The sequence below is a fragment of the Marmota monax genome, unplaced genomic scaffold (assembly GCF_021218885.2).
Source record: "Marmota monax isolate L192 unplaced genomic scaffold, Marmota_monax_Labrador192_F-V1.1 WCK01_AAM20220418_F8-fsc00014, whole genome shotgun sequence".
In the NCBI taxonomy this organism is placed as follows: domain Eukaryota; kingdom Metazoa; phylum Chordata; class Mammalia; order Rodentia; family Sciuridae; genus Marmota; species Marmota monax.
The window spans coordinates 12,374,133-12,397,487 of NW_026695222.1; the positions used below are offsets into that span (position 1 = coordinate 12,374,133).

The following is a 23,355-nucleotide window of genomic DNA, read 5'->3' on the forward strand; positions in this document are numbered from 1 at the left end:
AGGGAGGGACTGACACATTTTTCAGCATGGGTTCTTGAACTCAGGGACTCTATGAAGTTGGAAGGGGAGAAAAATAATAACTTTGTTTTTATTTAATTTTACTTTCTTGGTACCGGGGATTGAGCCCAGGGGTGCTTAACCGCTGAGCCACATTCCCAGTCCTTTTTAAATTTTTTAATTTTGAGACAGGGTCTCACTAAGTGGCTGAGGATAGCCTCGAACTTGTGATCCTCCTCTCAGCCTCCTTACTTGTTGGGATCACAGATGTGTGCCACATGCCTGGTAAAAACTTTATATTCACTAACTTCTCACTGAAATTTAGCACTTCCTTCAATATGAATGTGAACCACATGAGTCAGGACAGGGTTGGCAGTGGCTCTGTCAGAAGCCAAGATACTTTAGTTCCACAACCCAGGGGTGGGAGACCCTCCACATCCTACTGCTGAGGACCTCTTCCTTTCTATATGCTGATTAAGAGGCTCCTGTAGCCAAAGGCTCACCTGGAATCCCAGAGAGTAGGGAGGCTGAGGCAGGAGGATTGCAAGTTCAAGGGCAGCCTGGGCAACTTAGCAAGACCCTGTCTTAAAGTGAAACATAAAAAGGGCTGGGGATGTGACTCCGTGGGAAAGCACCTGCAGGTTCAACCCTCAATACTGGAGGAAAAAAAAAATGAAGAAGCTCACGTATCACCGCGTAGCACACCCCAGTTAATATTACAACAATCAGGGCTGCGAATGTAGCTCAGTGGAGACCACGTGCTTAACAGGTGGAGGGCCCTGGATTCCCTCCCTAGCACCAAAAAGTAAAGTAAAATAAAAACAATATTGTAGTAATAGCATTTCAACATTATTGGCTTCCTTCAGAATGGTATGAACTGTATTTTATGCATTTAAAATACTGTGATGATAAGGAGTCCATCCTTTCACCAGGTGGCAGAGAAGTTCCCAGGAAAAAAATTTAAACATCCCACTTTACGAACAGCCATTTTTATTTTTAAATGGGAAAGTACTAGGTACATTAATCTGGAAAATAGTCACACACTCTGTTAACGCAATACAAAAAGCAAGAAGCAAAGCAGCGTGTATGGCCAACTGTTCTTTGTGTAAGAACAGGGCTGGGTCCTGAGTTTGCTAGATACACATGAAATACATCAAGGAGCCCCAAACTGGCACCAAGGTCATCTCTGGGCTCCAAGGAGAACCATCACTGGACGTCTGAGTGCTGACGTTTTTCATGAGGTTCTGGGGAGCACGGCAGGGGCTGTGGTATAAAACAGGTTTTGTATCTTTCCAAGTCCCCATGTAAGAACGTGCAAAGCAATAAGGTAGCAAAACCAAAGTCCCATGAACAAGATTGACAGCAAATCTCTATGACAAGGGTCCCCACAAGCCCCCCCCCAAAATATAAGCGGTAGAGACAAACTTGCAGGTTCTTAAGATTTGTGTGGGAAAATACATTTGTTAGTCCTTGTTGGGGGGAAACAGGAATTAATAAAAATGCTAGTCTTCATCCACTCTAGAACTCACGATTGGTGGGGAACACAGAGAATCACCCGGACACATGTAAAACTGCAACTGTGACCACAGAAAAGAAATTCTACATGTTCAAGATTTTGATAAAAAGAATTCACGTGTGTAATAGGGTCAGAGTTTAAAAGAACAAAGGAAGAGAGAGAAAAAGAGGCTGGGAGACAGACAGGTCCCAGGGCAAGCTCCTTCCCAAGGCCCAACCCCACGACCTCCTGCCATCTGAGACCAGCTGGTCATCTGCAAAGGCTGCAGGGGCCCTGCCCAGCCCCCAACACCTACTGCCCTGCATCTTCCTTCGTGATGAATCATGTGTTTGTGGACTGAAAGGCAGGGTTACCCCAGCCAGGAAGTCCTTGGAGTCATCAGATGGTGGCAGCCCCTTGAAGCGGAAAAAACACAGCCCTCAGAGGCCAGAGACATGGGTTCGGGCCCCAACCTGGCCTCATAATCCACAGGAGAGCTTGCAGATCTGAGGATGGGGAACAGGTACCTGTCCCAGCAGATCTGCAAAGGGGCCCCTCCAGCTCCCCTGCGAGGGAACTAGAGATCCTGGGCACCCACCCTAGTTAGGAGGAAGGTAAAGTTATGTTACACCCTCTGCTTGGTTCTTGGGGTGCTCAGGCAGCACCCACCACCAGCAGGACAAGAACAGAGCCCTCCGCAGCTAGGTAGCCTTGTCGCCATTTCACAGCTGAGGAAGTTGAGCTCCAGGAGGAAAATATCGAGGCCTATGGTCACACGGCCCTCACACGCTTTGACCCTGGTCACTTGGAGGGGACACCTTGGTCCCCAGGGCAGTTCTGTCCTGGCAACCCCAACCCCACGCCCAGTGCTCAGGGGTGGGGCTGGCTCCCTGTGAACAGGACTATTTTTAGAGTGGACAGCAGGGGCCAGGGGCCGCAGCCAGGAGTGACAATGGGGGGAAGGGGGTGGGGCTGCTGGCGGCCGCCCCCGCACCCAGCAGCCGCCCCATTTCCTCGAGGAACCAGGCTGCGCACAATACAAGGAAAGCCGAATGGGGAGCGGCTGGGGGCTCCTGTTGTGGGGGCTGACCTGGCCCATCGGGGCAGCTGGGGGCCCGGCGGAGGCCCGTGGACCAGGGGAAATGGACCATTAGTCCAGATACCTGGCTGAGCGCAGGGAACTCCGCTCCACACGCACGCACAGCCTCACACGTTCCTCCGGCCTCACCCTCGCCCTCCTCTCTCCCACCCAGAGCGCACGTTCCACTGATGCCTGGGCAGGGGCTGGCCCCATCTCCAGTCTCCAGGGTAGAGAACTGGGCCCCGGGGACCCAGCGAGTTGAGTCAAACAGAAATGGATTTGGAGGACCCGGTGAGAGCACCCAGACACTCTGTCTAGGTCCTGATCTGCCAGAAGGGGTGTCCCATCTGGAGAAGGTGCTGGCCTGAGGCTGGAGCTGCCGTCTAGGGGGCCTGTGACTTCAGCCAGAAGGGGGTGTCCTTGGCCTTCCCAGCCCCTCTACTAAAGGGTCTCCAGTTGTGACATCTGTAATCCCAGGGGCTCTGGGAGGCTGAGACTGGAGGACTCCAAGGTCAAGGTCAGCCTCAGCAACTTAGTGAGATCCTGTCCAAATAAATAACGGGTGTGTGTGTGGGGGGGGGGGCTGGGGATGTGCTGAGTGGTTAAGTGCCCCTGGGTTCAGTCCCCGGTACCAATAAAACCCTTATGAAAAGGTACACTTAAAACAGGAAAAAATGGGTGCCTTTGATTTGATGTTGGCTATATCCTGACACAGTTGAGCTTTAAAAACTGGCGCTGTCTTTCCAACTTGAGAATCCTATGACTGCCTTCTTCCTGGTGCCAGAGCGTACCTACCTCATCCCAGCTGACTTGTGAGGCCCAACACCAAGGTTGCATTTAACTATCTGGTTAATTTTTCTCCAGGGGTGGGAGGGGAGGTGCAAGGGGAAGGCGAGCTCCTCCACGGCCGCGCTCAGCTTTACGCACAGGTACCGCACGTTCTCCCAACATCCAATGAGGAGGGTGTACTTCTTATTTCAACCTGACAGAAAAGGGAAAAGGTGGGAGAAGGGAGGTCTAGCCCAGGATAGTGCAGCCAGCAGGTGGGAGAAAGGAACTGGGTCCAACAGCCTGGTTCCAGACCCCCATCCCTACCCCATGCCACCCTGGAGGAAGATGCTGGGGTCATAGTGCAGCCTTCTCCCCTGCCCCCCAGGTTGGGACCAGGAATTGAATCCAAGGGCAGTTTATCACTGAGCCACATCCCCAGCCCTTTTTATTTTATTTTTTTATTTTGAGACAGGGTCTTGCTAAGTTGCCCCAACTTGCCTCAGCCTCCCACATTGCTGGGATTCCAGGTGTGCACCTGCACACCACCATGCCTGTCCCGCAACGCAGCCCTCTTGATGGTTTCTTTTCTCTGGCCTCGAGTGTCCCACACCCTTACATAAAACAGGAACCCAGCAAGCGATGCAGACCTCCCCTCCCTAGAAGGCAGCTCCGCGGAGCTATCTGGGGGTCCCAAAAGGGGCTCAAACCCATCCTTGACAACTTGTCCACATGTCCCTGCCAACCCCCATGGCTGGCTTGTTCCATTTCCTGGCTGTGTGACCTGGGGCATGTGACTTCTTGGCCTTGCCTCTGCTTATTCATCTGTAAAATGCAGATAAAAATACTATCTATCTACCCTTAACGGATACGGAGTTTTCTTTGGGGGTGAGGAAAGGTTTTGGAGCTAGATGGAGAGGTGGCTCCCCAGTCTTGAGGATTTATTAAATGCCACTGGATCTTACACTATAAAGGGGTTGATTTGTGGGACGTGAATTTCACCTCAATTTTTAAAAGACGGTGGGATACAAATAGACATAGATACACAATTTTTAAATCTACCTAAAAGCTGTATTGAGGATTAAAAGAATATTAAATATCAAGTTCTTAAAATAGTGCCGACCCATTGCAAGCAGGCGATATAGAAGTGTTTTCGTTTCTGCTGGAATTTAACACCCCAGATTGTTGGCCAAGCTGCCGCCCCCACTGGCCAGCTGCACCAGCTTTTCTGCTGGGCTCCCCGCTGCCGCCCTGGCCAGTCCCATTCTCCAGAGGCAGCCAGGGAATTAGAGTGATCCTGATAAGACCCAGTCTCTCTCACACATTCCTCTGCTCAAAAGCCTCTGGTGTCGGTGGCTGGTGAGAAACAGCTGAAGTCCCTGCAGTAGACTTTGAGACCCCACAGAATCGGCTCCCCTGACCCCCATCCCATCTGCTCTCCTCTTCATTACCTTCCTCTCACCAGCCACCAGCTGCACTGGCCTCCCCACTCTGCCCTCTCCCTACTCCCTGTCAGGCCTATTTATGCCGCAGGGCCTTTGCACTTGCTGTTTCCTCTGCCAGAAACCCTCTTCCCCCAGGCTCACACAGCTGCCACCTCACCTCTTATTAGATCTCTGCTCCAATGTCACCTTCTCAGATAGACCCTCGCTGGCCATCTTCAAAACCAGCACCGCTCCAGCCAGTCCCATCCCCTGCCCAGCTTTCCAACCCTGAGTGACACAGAACGTTGATTCACTTTCCAGTGTTTGTCCACCTCTCCCATGAGACTGCAGGCTCCTTGGAGAAGGAGTTAGCCCCTCTTCAAGGGACTTCGTTTCCTGTTGGGCACCCAAATGGCAAGTTGAGAGCTCGCCACGGATTGTGTTGGATGAATGGATGAGTGAGTGTCCGACACCGTGCTGTGGCTCACCTGGTCATTCAGCTGGACCCCGAGGATCAGAAGCCTGGCTCGGCGCAGTGGCCCCTGCGTGGACGAGGGAAGGCCCCTGCCCAGTGCAGGGTCCTGCCACCTGCTGAAGCTGTGGAGGCTGGGGCCTGGGACACAGAGCCCCAGCCCACTCCAGCCCACCCCGGCCTCTCCCTTGGGACTGGGGACTCTTCCTCCCTGTGCAGCTGTTCCTTCCGCCCGCGGCCTCTTCCCTTCCTCCCCATCTTGGCCCTGCTAGTCTCCCCAGGCCTTTATCTCTGCCCTCAGCTGCTCCAGGGAGGAGCGGGTGTTCCGTTCCCCTCTCCTCCCTGCCTTCCTGGCCTGGGCCCTGCGCCTCCCTCGGGCTCAGCACCCATCCCACCTCTCCCCGGACCCCTCAGCCACTTCCTGGAGGGCTGGGAGGAACAGAGGTCACGCAGGAGTGGCCAGGGGAGCCCAGGGTCCCTCTTCCCAGCCTCCAACTTGCTTTATGTCCATGGCTTCACTCAGAGGCCAGCCTGGGAAGAGGCCGTTTGAGCTCCAGACCCAGCTCTGGCCCCCGCTGGCTGTGAAGTCTTTAGCAAGTCCCAAGACCTCTCTGAACCTCAGTTTCCTCATCTGAGAAACGAAGGTCATGGCAGCACCTACGTGGAGGGATCCTGAAGGAGTGAAAGAAAGCAGAGAACCTGTCTTAGCACGGGACGCAAGGCCACGAGGTGGGAGGGCTTGGAAACTGCCAAGTCCTGGGCCACCCTTGGCAGTGTCTCTGGGCCACGTTCCTGGCACAGCGAGCCTGGAATCTGAGGGATTCCTAGGCTGACTCGGACATTGCCTGCCGTCACCATCCTTAACATGACACGATCGTTAACAAACTCAGGGTCCAGAAAGGCCAGTGGAGGTCAGCTCCTGGAAGCACTCTGGAATGGCACCCCTCCAGCTGGGCCCACTGCCCCCAGGGGCCGCAGGATAATCCAGACACAGAGTTGTCCTCGTTCCGTTTCCCACATCTGGAAGCTGGAGCCCAAAGAGCTTCAGGTGGCCTGACTCTAAAGCTGAAGCTCTGTCCCTGTCCCTGGCCGGCAGACTGCAGTCCCTCTCCTGCCTTCCACACCTGCTCCCACCGGGGCACACGTGGGAACTCTTTGCCCCCCCTCCTGCTGAGCAACCCCCTCCCCGGGTTTCCCGGGCACTTTCTCCTCCTCCCAGGACGCCTTGTCCAGGCTGGGGACAAACAGATCGGTGGCTCTTTCCCTCCTGACTGCAGAACAGAAGAGGCAGGGGAGAGGCTCTGGTCCCTCTTCATGGGCATCACCAGCAGCTACTGAGCGGGAGGGGCTCTTACCCCCACTTAAGCTCTGCCTAGGGCCTCCGAGCTAGGGTCTCCCCTGAGCTAGAGGGGAGACCAAGGTCTGCCCAACTCCAAAATTTGTGACTTCGACCTTGGAATAGGTGGGTGACACTGGGCAGATATTTCTCAGCTCCATCGCCTCTTCTCTAAAATGGAGATAGTAATAGTTCATGGAAATTGTGGGGATTAAATTGAACAAGTTTAAAAAGTGCACAGAGCCAGGCTCCCTGCAGCACTCCCAGGAGGCTGGGTCAGGAGGATTGCAAGTTTGAGGCCAGCGTAGAATACCCTGAGTTCTGACCCCAGTACTGAAAAACAAAACAAAACAAAACAAAAAAACTATGTGTATAGATATATATGTGTGTGTGTGCATAAAGATTATATATATATTCCCAAGAGCTCCAGGTGTGGTGGCTCACACCTGTAATCCCAGCAGCTCGGGAGGCTGAGGCAGGGGAATCCCAATTTCAAAGCCAGCCTCAGCAACTTAGCAAGGCGCTAAGCAACTCGGCAAGAACCTGTCTCAAAATAAGACATGAAAAGGGCTGGGGGTGTGGCTCAGTGGTTAAGTGCCCTGGGATCAATCCCTGATACCAAAATTAGTCCACAGAGCTGCCTTGGGCACATGGGCGTGATACCACTGAGGCATGGGGGGCTCTGGGGTCAGGCAGATCTGGGTCAAGTGCCAGCTGTACCCTTTGGCAATTGGAGACAATGATTATCCTTCTCTGAGCTTCATTAGACCCGTTGAAAAACAGGAATAATTATCCAACCTCACTAAGATGGCCCTAGAGCCAACAATTTTTTTGTGGGGTGGGGGATTTACTGGGGATTGAACCCAGGGACCCAGGGGTACTTAACCACTGAGACACATCCTCAGTCATTCATATATATATATATATATATATATATATATATATATATATTTTTTTTTTTTTTTTTTTTTTTTTTTTTAATTCTAGAGACAGGGTCTCGCTGAGTTGTTCAGGGCCTCTGAGTTGCTGAGGCTGACCTTGAACTCGTGACTCTCCAGCCTCAGTCTCCCGAGCTGCTGGGATTACAGGAATGTGCCAATGCACCTGGCTCCAATGCATCATTTTTTAAAATTAAAAAATATGATCCTCCCGCAAATAAAAAGTGAACATGGGCTGAGATCACAGGCAGGGCATCGGCAGGGAGGTGAAGCTGCTTCAAGAAGCAGAGAAGGCAGCGGGGCCCAGGGGTAGAGCGCTGGCCTGGCCCACGAGGCCCTGGATTCGATCCTCAGCACCGCATGTAAATAAATAAATAAAAGATCCACTGACAACTAATATATATATATATCAAAGAGAGAATCTGAAATGTTAATAGACAGTGAAAGAAAGAATGCTAAAATAAGATCATGAGACCAGGTGATGTCCCACAGAACAAAAAAACGGTCATCTTTGTGGTGACCTTTCCACTGGACAAAGATCATTGGTAACTTAAATAGACAAGTGGACTTCTTCAAGAGTGGGCCCTGATAAAGACGAAAATGGTAAGTCAACAAAAGATCTCTTCAGTGCTAGTCAATCCCCAGGGAGCTCAGTAGCCCTAGGGTGGCCCTGGGACAACGCTCCGGCTGACACCAGCCCTTCTTTTGCACTATTTTCAAGTTTGGGACTTGTTTTTCTCTTTTATTTTTATTTTAATATATTTTTTAGTTGTAGTTGGACACAGTACCTTTATTTCATTTATTTTTATGTGGCGCTGAGGATCGAACCCAGTGCCTCACCCATGCTAGGGGAGCACTGGACCACTGAGCCACACCCCTCAGCCCTATTCTATATTTTATTTCAAGACAGGGTCTCACTGAGTTGCTTAGCACCTCACTGTTGCTGAGGCTGGCTTTGAACTCGCGATCCCCCTGCCTCAGCCTCCCTAGGCGCTGGGATCACAGACATGGGCCACTGCGCCCAGCCGGGACTAGTTTTTTCTTTACCTGAGAATGCAGTAGTGGAGGGCGAAGGGATTTATAAATTTTAAAGTACCAAATCGTCTTTGCTTAGTTGTTTATACGGGGTTTTTGTCCACTAACTCCAGGACTCTGAGGGAGTCCCACTGTCCAAATGAGGTGGCAGTCACCTAGGAAGCCTTACTGGATATAAAGGGTTTGCAGACATGGTCTCATCTGGATTTCCTCTGGACCCCTCTGGGCCCCTGGGCAGGGCATGGGCGAAGGGATGCTGAGCGTCACGTGGTCTGTGGGCACCTTGTCCGTGGAGTCCTTTCTCACTCTCCGGCTCTCTGGGAGAACCTGGGAAAGTATTTTTCATATGCAACCAGTATTTCCTGGGATCCTGCTTGATGCCAGGCACTGTCCTGGCACTTAGGGTGAAGCAGAAAATAAGACGGACTGGGTCCCTGCCCTCAAAGATTAAGAATCCAGACAGTAGACAGGCAACTAACCAAGATAGGAAATAAATAATTACAGACTGCCATAAGCCACTATAAGGAAAGAGACAGTGATTAACAGGAGGGAGAGCTTCCCAGAGGGTTGCCAGGGAAGCCTCTTTGATGAGGAGACACTGAAGTTGGGATTTGAGGAGCAAGAGGAGAGGGCCAATGGAAAAGTTGGGGGAAAGCCATCCCAGGCAGGACACATCATGTGCAAAGGTCCTGGGACAGAAAAGGCTTCAAGGAACAGAGAAAGTCCATAGTCATTGTTTAGACAGTGGAAGAAGATAAGGTGGGAGAAGATGTCAGGGCCTGTATTGTGGTGGGTGCGGACAGACCACCTGGTAAGAGACCTGGGTTTCATTTTGAATGTAACTGGCAGGATAACGGTATAATGTTTGTGTCAGACACCTCCAATATGGTGACATGGGGAGGTCTCCTGGTTTCTACCTCAGGGTTCCAAGCAGAGATTCTCAAAGTGGGGGTGCCTGAACCAGAAGCACGGCCTTGCCTGGTACTTGTTAGAAATGCAAATTGTTGGACCACCCCAGAGCTACCCATCAGATGCTCTAGACCTGGGGTCCAGTCTTAAGGAGACCTGCAGGAATCAATCCACGAGTTAGAAACATGACCCAGAGTCTCCACCTGGTGGTAATTCATGGGCACTACCGCATAGTCAGTGCGTTCCCTGCTAACCCCGGGGAAATAGGACACTTGCTGATCAAACTATTGCAGACCCCAATCATGCACAGCAGGGCAGCTTTGGAATATGCCCAGCCCCTTCACTCACTCGCAAAAGCACTCAGCATAGCAGGGCTTCCACTCTGAATGACGCCCAAATGCCTTACACAGTCTGGCCTTTCCTAATCCCTCTGTCCTCACTTCCTCCTCTTTCTCTCTTCCTACTAGCCACATTGGCCTCCACACTACTTCCCCTTTGAAAAAAATTTTTGAGGGCTGGGGCTGTAGCACAGTGGCAGAGCGCTTGCCTCGCATGCATGACGCCCTGGGTTCAATCGTCAGCATGACATGAAAATAAGCAAATAAAATAAAGGCAATCTGTCCATCGACAACTACAAAAGGTATTAAAATTTTTTTTTTTTTTTGATACTGGGGATTGAACCCAGGGGTGCTTTACCACTAAGCCACATCCCCAGCCCTTTAAGTTTTTTTTTTTTTTTTTTTTTTTTTGAGACAAGGTCTAGCTAAATTGCTTAGGGCCTCACTAATTTGCTGAGGCTGGCTTTGAGGTTGGGATCCTTCTGCCTCAGCCTCCCGAGTTGCTGGGATGATAGGCATGAGCCCCCCGCTCCTGGTCTGACATTAACTTACGCAGTTGATTTTTGTCTTCCTCATGAAACCAGGAGCTCAAATGAGGCAGAGCTGTTAGTCTGTCCCCCTCACCCCGCACTGTTGTATCCCCAGTACAAACACAGGTGCTCAATAAATGTTAGAGTCTGTAAACAAGTCAGGATGGCGCCTGGAAAATGTTAGAGTCTGTAAACAAGTCTGGATGGCGCCTGGCAAAATGCCAGAGGGAGTGGTTTGTGAAGTAACACCAGCGAGCCATGAAGTGTGGAGATTCCTGATTGGTTGACTGATGTATCTAGTTTATGCTAATTAGATAAGCTGTGTGGAATGTATAAATACCGCTCCTGTCCTGCAATAAAGGGCTCCCACTCCTGCTGTATCAATGTACACAAGTTGTACGTCACCCCCCCGGGTTATTTTGCTGCAGCCGGACTGCGGCAAATAAATATTTATTAAATGAATAAATAGACTCCATGAGGCAGGCGTTAACACCCTTCCTCCACCAACAGGGAGAATGACGCTTGGCAAAGTGACGTGACTCACTCAGAGTCACCCAGTGCATAGATGGCCGGGATCTAGATTGGAGGTGGGATTTCTGGAAACAAGTGTGAACTGTGTCCATGGTGCACCTTGAGATTCCTGAGGCTGGGGGCACTTTTCAATCAGGACATTGTGTCTCCAACACTAAAGATCAGCAGTGGCTGAGGGTTCTTAAGAATGTTCCTCATGCTTAGAGGGACAGAGGGCGAAGACAGACATCCTCCTGGGTAGCACCCCTGGGCATGCGGGGTGGTCCCCAGAGACGGGGGTACCCTGGGCATTCAGCAGGAGTCCTGCCCCCACCATGTTCAAGTCTCCCCTTGGTTCACGCAGGTGACAACCCGGTTTTTAAGGATTGGAGCCTCAGACCAATGGTTATTTTCCATGTAAACACAATGTGCAGGAATTTGGTTTCATTTTTGAGGGTTTGGGGGTGTTTCGTTTTGCCTTGTTGGAGACAGAGTCTCGCTATGTTGCCCAGGGTGACTCCCCTGGACCTTCCAATCCTCCTGCCTCAGGATCCCAAGAAGCCAGGATTGCAGGTGTGCATCACCCCATGTTTGGGTTTTTTTTTTCCCCCACTTTTAGTTACAATGCTTTTATTTTATTTTTTTATGTGGTGCTGAGAATCCAGCCCAGGGCCTCACACATGCTAGGCAAGTGCTTCACGACTGAGCCACCACCCCAGCCCAACAATAGGTTTTGTTTCCAATCTTTAATTGACTTTTATCTTTTAAAGAAGTTTTAGATATACAGAAAAATGGCACAGACACTAGCAGAGCGTTCCCTTAAATCTTCTCTCCCCAATACGCGATTTCTCTTACTGTTGACATCTTGCCTGAGTGTGGCCACTTGATCCACTTGAGGAGCCAGCACCTCTGTGCCATTAACTCACGCCCACAGTTTACATCGGGGTTGACTCTTCGGATTGTAAGGTCCTGTGGGTTTTGATGAACTAATATTCCGTATCGACCATTTCAGAATCAGAAGGAAGAAGGTCACTGCCCTAAAAGAGCCCAGTGCTCCCCCTCGTCCTCCCCTCCCTCCCCTCTGCCTGAGCTCTGGCAACCACTGATCTTTTCATTATCTGAAGCACTGCCCTCTCCAGCACGATGTGTCTTGGCTCGGTTTTAGTACACAGTGACTCTGCCAGGACAGCGACCTGTGCACAAATTGGTGTCTTCGTCCATTCGGGTTGTTGTAAGAAACTACCTCAGGCTGGGCGCAGTGGCACACGCCTGTCATCCCAGTGGCTCGGGAGGCTGACACAGGAGGATTGCAAGATCAAAGCCAGCCTCAGCAATTTAGTGAGACCCTAAGCAACTCAGTGAGACCCTGTCTCTAAACAAAATAGAAAATAGGGCTGGGATGTGGCTCAGTGGTTGAGTGCCCCTGAGTTCAATCCCTGGTACCCGCCCCCCAAATAAGGAAATAAATTACCCAGACAAGGTGGCCTACAAAGTGCAGACACTTATTTCTTGCAGATCTGGAGGCTGGGAGGTCCAAGTATCGGCTTCCAGATTCACAGGTGGCTTCTCTGTGTCCTCACATGGTGGAAGGGGCTGGGAAGCTCTCTGGGGCCTCTTTCATATGAGTATAAATCCCATTCATAAGGTCCCCACCCTTGTCACCAGTCACCTCCCACAGGTGCCCCTCTTAATACCAGCCCCTGGGGGATGCATTTTGACACTTGGATTTGGGAGAGACAGGAAAATTCGGTCAATAGCAGTTGGGAACAAACAAGGCTTGCATGTGGCTCAGACTTTACCTAGAACCGTTCCCGTCTTGGACCACTGCAGGCCCACGGTCACAGTGCTCGGTTTGCCACGGTGGCACTCCAGAGCCACACCCTCTGCACTATTTAGTGCTGTTTTTTACATATGCGCCAGAACACTCGTACATTAATTTATTCTAAACTACTTCCATTTCCTTTTCTCCTGAATCACAATCAAGGCGCTGTTTATGTGGAGGCCATGTGTGTCAGCAGGTCATGTTGCTCACGAATTTCATTTTAGAAAAGCAAAGAAGCATTGCAGCCACCGTTACAGGAAGCACTGGGTCTGTGGGGTTTCAGCCCGCAGTCAGACCGCGTGACCACACAACGGCTGCAGGTGCTCACGGGATCAGTAAGTGACTTGCACGCAGGAGTCAGTGCCACGTGGGGCCAGAACCAAAGACAGCCCCAAGGGGAGGAAGTAACTGGGGGGAAAGTGGAAGGCAGAGGAGATCCCTGATGGGATCCATTCACCAGCCAACGTGAGGCCACCTGCGCCAGTCACCAAGCTACATGCTGGGGACAGCCAGTGGACGTCAGGCTGGCCAGAGGACAAGCTTTGAGCCACTCTGCCCCGACTCAGAGCCCAACTCTATACCCTAGCTGTGCAAGCTTCTATAAGCCACTAAACCTCTCTGAATGTCTCTTCCTCCCCACTTCCAGCCTTGAGAATTAAAGCCATTTTTTTCCTGGACACACTGGGGACTCCTTCTCCTCTCTGGCTGAAACTCAACGGTTGATGCCTGCGCTCTGTGCTTGTCCCCCCCCCCTCGGCAGTGGCACGTGGCTGGAGGAAAACACCACCATGTGGCCGGGTCTCACTTCATGTACAGGAAGGCTGGCCTCGAGGGTTCCTTTGGTCCCTCTGTTTTCCCCAAGCAATTCCTTCCCATCTTCTCACACCTCCTTCACCTTCTCTGCCGTCCTGCACCCAGATGAAAAGCTGCCTGTTCCTCGGCGGAGCTGCCGCAACCCGAGAGCCTGTCTCCCAGCTCCGCCACACAGCACCCACCCAGCACGATCCTCTGCCCTCCCTTCTGTGACCGCGATGAACCACCTGCACTCCAAGGTTGACTTCCCACAACACGAGTACTCTAGGGTCCCTCCTCTCCCCTGGGGACGTCTTTCTAGCCACTCTCTCTCTCTCTCTTTTGCGCCATCAATTTCCTAATCTGCTGAATCATTCTCATCAGCACAAAAAGGCACTAATATTTCTAAATTTAAAAAATGACTCTGGGTTTGTGGCTCAGCGGTAGAGCGCTCTCCTAGCGCATGTGAGACCCTGGGCTGGATCCTCAGCACCACATTAAAAAATAAATTAAAAAATTAAAGGTATTGACAACTACAACTGAAAAAATAAAAAATAAATATTAGAAAATATTAGGAAAAAACTACTCTTGGGCCAGTTGCAGTGGTGCACACCTATAATCCCGGCAGCTCAGGAGGCTGAGGCTGGAGGATCGAAAGTTCAAAGCCAGCCTCAGCAACTCAGCAAGACCCTGTCTCTAAATAAAAAATCAAAAGGGCCAGGGACGTGGCTCCGTGGTTAAGCACCCCTGGGTTCAATCCTCAGTATGAAAACGAGAAGCAGAAAACTTCTCCTGGCCGCACTTTGCTCTCCATGTGCCAGGCCACCCTCCGTCCTGCCACAAAATCCCTTAAAATCTTCTCTGAACTCACTGCCACATTGTCTCAACTCCCAGCCCTTCCATTCTTTGTAGACTTGACTTTGACAAAAGGTCATCCACAGAAAATTTTTGAAATGGTACAAAGAATACTCAAATACCCAAGATTTATTGTTTCCCCCTGAACTTGAACTTTCTACAGTAAGGGGCAAATATAATGTCCTATTATCTGTAAAAACCAATGGTTATTTCCTAAAATCAAGGTCATTCCCTTATAGTAACCAAAACCAGGAAGTTTTATATTGATGCAAAACTATTATCTATCTAACCAGTAGACCCTATTCGGATTTCACCAGTTGTCTCATTAACATCTTTTATAACAAGTGGGAGTGATATTTTTTACTGGTGTACAGCCTTACATTAGTTGTTTCCCTTTAGCCCCCTTAAAAGAACTGTCCCTTAGTCTTTGTATTTCATGAGTTCAGTATATCTGTGTGTGTGTGTGTGTGTGTGTGTGTGTGTGTTAGTACAGGGATTGAACCCAGGAGTGCTTAACCATTGAGCTACATCCCCAGCCATTTTTTTTTTAATTTTTAATTTTGAGACAGGGTCTCACTAAGTTACTGAAGCTGGCCTCAAACTCATGATCCTCCCGCCTCAGCCTCTGAGTCACTAGGATTATAGGTGTGCACCACGGTGCCCAGTGAGCTCAATATGTTTAATAAGCACAGGCCAGTGATTTTGCAGAAACATCCGCCACTTACGGTTGGTCTAATGCTTCCTCATGAGTCACTTAGACATTTTCCACAGAAACACTGACATGATGGCAAGTCCCACTCAGCGAGCGCCTCATCCCAGGGGACATGCCAAGTGGATTTGCCCCACTCTGGGTCGTGTCCACTATGGCCACTTGGGTGCTGTGTGTGCTGGGCTTCTCCGCTGTCAAGTTTCTATTTTAACCCTTGTGACGAGTAAGTGTCTTGGGGAGAGATGCTCTAAGACTCTGCAGATGTCCTGTCCTGTTTCTCATCAAACTTTAATCCCCTCTGCAGCATCCATTAGTGAATCTCTTCTGAAACAATTAGTACCGTGGTGGTTGCCAAGCGGTAATTGTGTAACTCCTACTCTTCTGCATTTTGTATTTCACTTTCTATTCTTTAAAAAAGAGTCTATCCTGCCTTTCTCTCCTTTCTTCCATGCTTTTTAATTTTGTCTGCCCTCACTCTTTGTGTGTGTGTGTGTGTGTGTGCAGTACTGGGGATTGAAGTCAGGTTGCTCTACCACGGAGCCACATCCTCAGCCCTTTTTATGTTTTTATTTTGAGACAGGATCTCGATAAGGTGCTGTAGCTTATCGAAATGTAGCAGCAATCCTCCTGCCTCAGCCTCCTGAGTCACTGAAATTACAGATGTGTGTACTGCCCCCACCTCCATTTCTTACTCTCTTATGCTGAGAGCCATAGCCAAGTAGGAATGATGCATGGCATTTTGGGTTGACCCCTGCTCAGGGATTAGGGTGGCTCTGGGTTTAGGGTGGATCCAGCTGGGAATAGGGCGGCTGGAGGCAGTGTATTCGCAGGTAGTGTGAGTAGAGTGTCGGTGAGAGTTCGGGAATAAAGAGTTCCTGTTTGAATCTACAAGGCCTTTGTGGTGGTTCGGTTATTTTGTGCCCAGCCAGACTGTGGCACTCTTAATTCAATCGCAATCAGATTTTACTCCCGCCAGTCCACACACACCCTTTCCTGTCGAGGTAGCAGTGCATGTACTTTGCTACATCAATTCTCGGTTCTCATCTTCCTCCACCTTTCAGCAGCATCTGACACAGGGGACCTGTCCCTGCTCCTGGAGATGCTTTCTCTACTGGTTTCAGGACACGTGCTGGCTGCTCCTTCTCAGGCGCATTTGCTGCTGCCTTGTCTCCTAATGGTGCTGCCCCAGGGCTGGCCCCTCATCTCTGCCTGGACTCGCGCCCTTGCTGGCCTCCCGCAATCTCCTGGCTTTAAAAGCCATCTCTACGTTGATGACCCTTAATTAGCTGCTCTGACTGCTGTAGCAACATGCCATAGACCGAGGGGCTTAGACATCAGAAATTTATTTTCTCACAGGTCTGGAGAGTTCAAGATCAAGGTGCAGGGCAGGCTCCTAGAGACGCCTCTCTTCTCAGCCTCTGAATAGCTCCCTGCCCCCAAGCTGTCTTCACCAGCCTTTCCCTGGCTTGCACGAGGGCAGACAGTGAGTCCCAGTGGATTAGCACCCCACACCATAACTTCATTGAACTTTCTACCTCCTGTCTCCAAATACAGTCACATTGGGGGCTAAAACCGCAACATACGAATGGGCGGTGGGCATGATCCAGTATGTGACAATGTCCAAAGTCGGGTCTCTGGCCTGGGCCTCTCTCCTGGGCTGTCATACACCTAACTTCTGTCCAGGGCCAGCACCTGGCAGCCTGATGGTCACCTCAAATTTAACAAGTCCCAGGTAGAAGTGCTAAGTCTTCTCCCCGACTCCTGACCTGAAACTCCTGACCTGAAACGTTCCCTTCCTATAGTTCCCATCACTTATCGGCAAATTCCTTCTGCCAGGTCCTCAGGCCAAAAACTTTGGAACAATTCTAAATTCTTTTCTTCTCTCAAATACCTTATGCCCGACCTCTAGCAAATCCTCCTGGCTTTACTTCTGATATAACCCTAGAGTCTAACTTAGGTTAAAACCTTCACCATCCTTTGTCCAGATTACGGCAGTAGCCTCTTTCCTGGTCTCCCTGCTTTTGTCCTGTCCCCATCCATGTATTCTATCTTCAGTCCCTGGATAGATCCTATAAAAATGCAAACAAACAAACAAACAAACGGGCCCTGCCCTGCCTCTGGTCAAAACCCTCCCAGCCGCCCAGATCTTTCCATCTCACTCAGGACAGAAGCCAGAAACTCTACAATGGCTACAGGCTGTGCACGAGCCAGCCCCTATGTGTCTTGGGGACATTGCCTTCTTCTTGCTCACTTAGCCACCTCCTCTTCAGTCCTTCCTTAAACCCCTCAGGCGTGTCCCACTTCCTGAAGACCCTGTCTTTGCCCATCCTCTGTCCCCCGGCCTGGGACAATCTTCTCCCACAGACCCCCAGGGCTCCCTGCCTCCCCCTCCCAGGCCTTTGTTCACGCTCCTCCCGCCCAGTGAGGCTTCACTACTGACCCCTGGAAGCTGCCGGGAGCACACACCTCCGCCCCATTTCCCCCATGGTGCTCATCAGCGCCTGAGATCTAGGAGGATAGGGGTTTTGTGTTTCCGCAGTTGTGCCCCCACTAATAACAACTCTCACGGAGCGTACTTTTGCTGTGTGCCGGAATATCTTAAAGAGATTTACTGTGTTCATTCATCAATCCTGACGAAAGCACTAAGAGGTGAGAGTAGCATTTAGTTATTGCTATAACCACGTTGCATATCTGCACCCCTCCCCGCCCCCCCCAAAAAAAAACAGCTCTGTGCAGAGGCAAATGTTGATCTCTCCCTGTCCCACCTCTGTCCTTTGGGTTTGGCTCTGCCGGGGTTGGCTCCAACTCAGGTCTCTTCCCTGTGTCTTCTATTCTTCTTGGACAAGCCTATCTAATGCTGGGGGGTAGATAGAAGTCACTGCTTCCTGAAACTGAGACGGAGCATTCTCTCCCTACCTGTTTAGTTTCCTGCCATTTAAAAGAGATGAAATTCAAGAAAAACTACAGCTTATATTTTAATACAGACCACACACTAAAATACAAAACTACAAGACTCTTATCTCAGACCTGCCCACAGCACCTTCGATTGGTACTCTATTTCAAAAGATATGGTGCCCCAAGGATGGACTCCTTCACGGCAAAGGAGGAGATTCCGTGGACAGCAACTGGAAACACGAGAGGCCTCGTTAGGCTAGGCTAGGACTTAAACATGGCCACTTCCACCTACATTCTGCTGGCCAGAGGGACTCACACGGCCAAGCCTAATATCAATGGGCAGGGAAGTAGCAACCACCCGTGCTTAGGGGCCTCAGTAGGCACCACTAAGGCATCTGATTTGCCTCCACATGTGTAATGCTATTTCTTCCTTCCTTCCTTCCTTTACTTTTCCCCCTCTCCCTCCCTCCCCGTCCCCCCACTCTGTTTTTCTCTCTTTTCATGGTGGGGATTGAACTTAAGCCTCAAGAATGTAAGGCAGTGCTCCTTCACTAAGCCACATCCCCAACCCCGCTTTCAAATTTCTTTTTAACAGATGAGGAAACTGAGGCTCAGAGAGGTCAAATAACTTCTGCAAGTTTGTACTGCTCCTAAGTAACGGCTGGAATCCAACCAAGCTGGAGTCTCCCTATAAACGCCCCGTTCACCAGGCCAAAGGGTTTGGGCCTTCTCTGCAGGCAACACAATGCCAAGAAGGGCACAGGGTAGGAAGTCAACTTTCTTCCAGTGGCCGCCAGCCTGTGGGATGCACTGGGGAGAGGGGAGGAGCTCACTGGGGAGAGGAGAGGAACTCACTGGGGAGAGGGGAGGAGCCCCGAGGTAGTCGCGAAAGTTCCCGGCCAGAAATTGATAAGGAGTGGAGCTGGGTGGTGCCAAAAGAAAAGAAACAAATAAATAAAAGTAAAAAACAAATAGAAAATGACAGAGACAAGGGACAAGGTGAAGGACATTTTAAAAACACTTTTATCTTCATGGAGTGTTAAAATAAAAAGTCATGTTTGCTATAAAAAATTCAAGCAATGCAAATGGATGCGTTGAAAGAAAAAGTTCCCTCCTCTTCCCCCTCTTCAAAGATAAGCTCCATCAACAGTTTGTGGTAAATTCTTCCTGAATCTTATCTAAAACTCTAGAACACAGATACATCGACTCATTTCTTTTCTTCTTTTTTTAATATTTATTTTTTAGTTGGACACATCTTTATGTTTTATTCATTTTTATGTGGTGCTGAGGATCAATCCCAGGGCCTTGCATATGCTAGGCAAGAGCTCTACCGCTGAGCCCCAGCCCCAGCCCTCTACTCATTTCTTAATGTGTTTCAACCAACCAAACTACTGTCTTGTTTCTTGCTTTTGGTTATGCCACAGTGTGTCCGAGACATCATTCCATGGCAGGACCTACTGCTGTCCTCATCTCTATTTTTTATTTTTGGTACTGGGGATTGAACTCAGGGGCACTTAACCACTGAGCCACTTCCTCAGCCCTTTTTTGTATTTTATTTAGAGACAGGTCTTGCTGAGTTGCTGAAGGCCTTGCTAAGTCGCTGAGCCTGGCTTTGAACTTGAAATCCTCCTGCCTCAGTCTCCTGAGTCCCTGGGATTACAGTCATGGATCAGGGCACCTGGTTTCTTACTCTTTTTAAAGGCTTTGTCACTTGCTAACTGTATGACTTTGAGAAAGTCATTTAAACTCTCTTAAGACTTGGTATGCTTAATCTTTAAAATGGGGATAAAATGTACTTACTTCAACAGGGCTGTTGTGAGGATTAAATATGTTAATACATTGAAGGTATCTTATACAGTGGCTGACACACATTAACTGCTCAAAAACATTAGCCTGCTGGGGACAGTAATGCATACCTGTAATCCCAGCGGCTCGGGAGGCTGAGGCAGGAGGATCACTAGTTCAAAGCCAGCCTAAGCAAAAAGCAAGGCACTAAGCAACTTAATAAGACCCTGTCTCTAAATAAAATACAAAAGGGGCTGGGGATGTGGTTCAGTGGTTGAGTGCCCCTGAGTTCGATCCTCGATACCAAAAATATATATACATATTTTTTTGTATATATGAGCTCTCCTTGCTGGGAATAGCTCCATGTTTAGCTGTACCATGATTTACATAACCAGTTCCATAACTATGATTACTTAATGTGAGATAATGTTTACAAATATGGCCACAAAAATTCCATCCTTTCTGGTACATGTGACTCTGTGAGATGACTTTGATGTTTTCTTCATCAAGAGATATTATCTATTTCTAGTCTTCTTGAATCTGAGCTGGCCAGTCTCCTGTGACTGGCTTTGATCAATAAAATGCAGTAAAGGTGATGCTGGAGCACTTGTAAGCCTGTGTCTTGAGAGGCCTTGCTGCTTTTCTCCTTTTCCTTTTGGAGTCCATCGTGTAAGGAAGCTCAAGCTGGTTGACTGAAGAAGCCACCTGGAGGAGAGCCAAGGCGCTCCAGCCGCCAGCCCCAGCTGTACTTGTCAACAAGGCCACACAGGACAGGTCAGGTTACTGACCTGCCACCTAACTGCGAATGCAGGAACAACCTCCTCCAGATGTGTAGAACAGAAAAGAGCCTTCCTGGCCAACGTGTCCAAGCTGCAAATGCACACAAACACAATAAATGGTTGTCACTGGAAGCCACTTTGTGGAGTGACCTGTTAAACAGCAACAGAACGCTGATACACTTAGGTTGTTAGTGCAGTGATTGAGACTCTAATGGCCCAGGTTGGAATGCAGGCTCCATCTCTGCTATGTGACCATGGGCATGGCCTGTAGCGTTGCTAAACCTGTTTACTCACTGGTACCATAGGGTGCTTTGGGTTCCAATCTCATCAAATTGCTGTGAGGATTCAGTGAGATAAAGACTGGGTGTGTGTGTGGTACAGGGCCAGTCCTCCCAACGTCTTCACAACTGCTGCTGCAGTTATTGTTGTTTAAGGAAGACTAACCTGGAGGGTCAGGGAGAGTGAGTGTTAAGGGTAAGTATTCAATCCATGAGGTGGACACTGGGGACTGAGAGCCTCTTGGGACCAGAAACCCATGCTAGAGTAGTCTAGGAAGTGGCAGCAGTTGGGCAGCAACTGTGTTCTGCGTGAGTATGAAGGGATGTACACATATGTACAGGTGAGTTCTCTGAATGAGGTCATGGGTTAAGGTCAGAACGAGGAAGAAGAATGGACGCTGTAAGGGAACTTGAGACTACTGGAAAGGCATGAGGGTTAAGCTGAGGGAAGACTTCACTCAGATGAAAGCCCAGCTTCCTGACCATGACCTGAATGCCCTGGCCACCTCTCCTTCATATTCCCTATCCTTCTCCTTACTTACAGTGCTTCAGTCACCATGGCCCCCTTCAAACTTAGCAAGCTGTCTCCTACCTTGGGACTTTTATACTTATTATTCGCTTCCCCAAGAGAGCCCCTGAGCCACTCAAGCAAGAGTACTCTATTTCAGATGACTTCTCTGTTTCCTTCACCCTGCGTACAGCTATCTGAAGCTTTTAGTCTATTTCACAGCTACTTACTTTCTTCCTTCCTTGCATTTATTGCTACCTGAAATTATTGTGTTGATTCATCTGTTTACCTGTGCACTATTTCTCACTTTAGCAGGTGAGGAACTGGTATCTGTCTTGCTCATACCACATCTCTAGCACCTAGCTCCTAGCACAGTGTCTGGCAAGCAATCAACGACTGTGAGTTAAACAAACATGAATAAAAGTGGGGAAAAGGAAGCCATACTCCAAGAGGTAAGAGGATGGGCAGTCATTTCCTGGAAGAGGGTTTCACAGAAAACGTGGAATCACCTTGTATAACGTCTTCATTCCACAGGAAGGGAAACTGAGGCTCAGGGAAGAGGGATGGCTGGCTTTCAGGCCCCTAGAGAACAAATTTCTACAGAAACTGAGACATTTGGGATTAAATGTCACAGACCTGAGTGGTGGATGACGTCCAGAAAAGGTCAAGGCCACCCCTCTGAGGTCATCACTGTAGGTCTGTAAGCCACCACCATTCTCATTCTGTCTCCTTGAGATCAGAGGTGCCAGTCAGCTGAAAATCTGAAAGGCGAGCTGGGGAGGGTAGAGAGGCCCATTCCCGGAACAGGCATTTTATATTCTGAGGTAGCTGGGGATAATGGCTCTTACAGAAATAACCCAGCCTCTTCGCCCTCCTTCCAGCTCTCACACCTCTGCCCTCCCAAAGGTGAGGCTAACACTTGAATTCCTCTCAGCAACACTTACAGCTTTCACAGGGCCTGCAGGGAACAGGGTGATCATCAGAACCATCCCTGTCCACTGGGGGCTCACAATCTGTTGGAGGGAGCAGAGTAGGAACTTCAAGCTGCCAAGTGATGGTGCTTGGGTTTGGGGGAGCTCACGAGAGAGATCCCCAGAGGAAAAGCGCCCTGAAATAGATGAACATACAAAAATTACCCAGTCCATGAGGTAAGAGTAACAGAAGTAACTGCCAGTGGAAAGGGTGGGAAGCAACATAGCCAAGTTCGAGGAACTGTTTGCAGTTTCAGTGAGTGGAAGCATGAGGGATTTGAGAGGGGGGCCGCTGAAGAGGAGAAAAGAAAGGAGTTTGAGCAAATGTGGAGGGTCTTGAATGTCAAGCAAGAGTTCGGTGTAGGTGTACAGAGAGAGCCACCAGAAATTTTTGACCAATGGACCAAGATCAGGTTTGCATAGTAGAAAGTGCCCTGTTTTAGAAAGGTGGCCAGGGCCTGAGAATACGGGTAGGGTGCGGTTGGGGGGCAGATGGAAAGGTAGGACACCCTATGGGATTCTGGATGGGCAGCTCGAGGTAGGATCCCTATTGGAGGAATGAATTGAGCCTGGGTCTCTACAGGGCTACTATACTCTACCGGCCTCCTGCGCCATGCCCATCCTGACACCCAACTTTCGCCCTTCGTTTCAAACTCCAAGTCGGAGCAGAAAAAAAAAGCTCTGCTGGAACCCTAATCCTAGACGTGAGGTCCGAGCAGGAGACTTCAGCTCCCAGGATGCTTCGTTCTCCAGCTCTGCAGATCGCGCAGGCTTCTTTTCCAGAAAGGAGGGGCGACTCGTAGGCTGGTGGGACTCGCCGGCTGGGCAAAGTGCACGAAACCTGGGGACCGCCATCTTCACTGGGAACAGACCAATCGCACACGGAGTGGGAAGTTCGTGCTCCTCTCTCTCGTCATTTAGTATGGATACTGAAATAAAATGCGTCTAGTCATTGGAAGCCTCGTTATTATGAGTTACACCGAGAATTCATCCCATTTTGCGCCTCAGTCTGGAACGGCACCCCCAGGAACACAATAGGACAGCCCAGCATGGCCGCACTCAGCCGGATTCCATTGAGGGCGGAGTCGGAAGCGGTCCCGCCCCGCCTCCCAGCAGGAGGGGGCTTCC

The 23,355-nt window shown here is 49.9% G+C and overlaps 1 long non-coding RNA gene across 2 annotated transcripts; it reads right to left on the reverse strand.

The window, feature by feature from the left end:
- Positions 1–970: 970 nt before the first annotated feature.
- LOC124085796 (uncharacterized) lies at positions 971–5,453 on the reverse strand. 2 transcript variants are annotated; one of them, XR_006849572.2, is made up of 4 exons: positions 5,254–5,453; positions 4,944–5,053; positions 3,369–3,555; positions 971–1,908 (listed from the first exon to the last, which is right to left on the reverse strand). It is a non-coding gene; the product is annotated as an uncharacterized LOC124085796 (long non-coding RNA). The 2 variants fall into 2 exon arrangements; XR_009225806.1 differs by lacking the exon at positions 4,944–5,053.
- Positions 5,454–23,355: the final 17,902 nt, after the last annotated feature.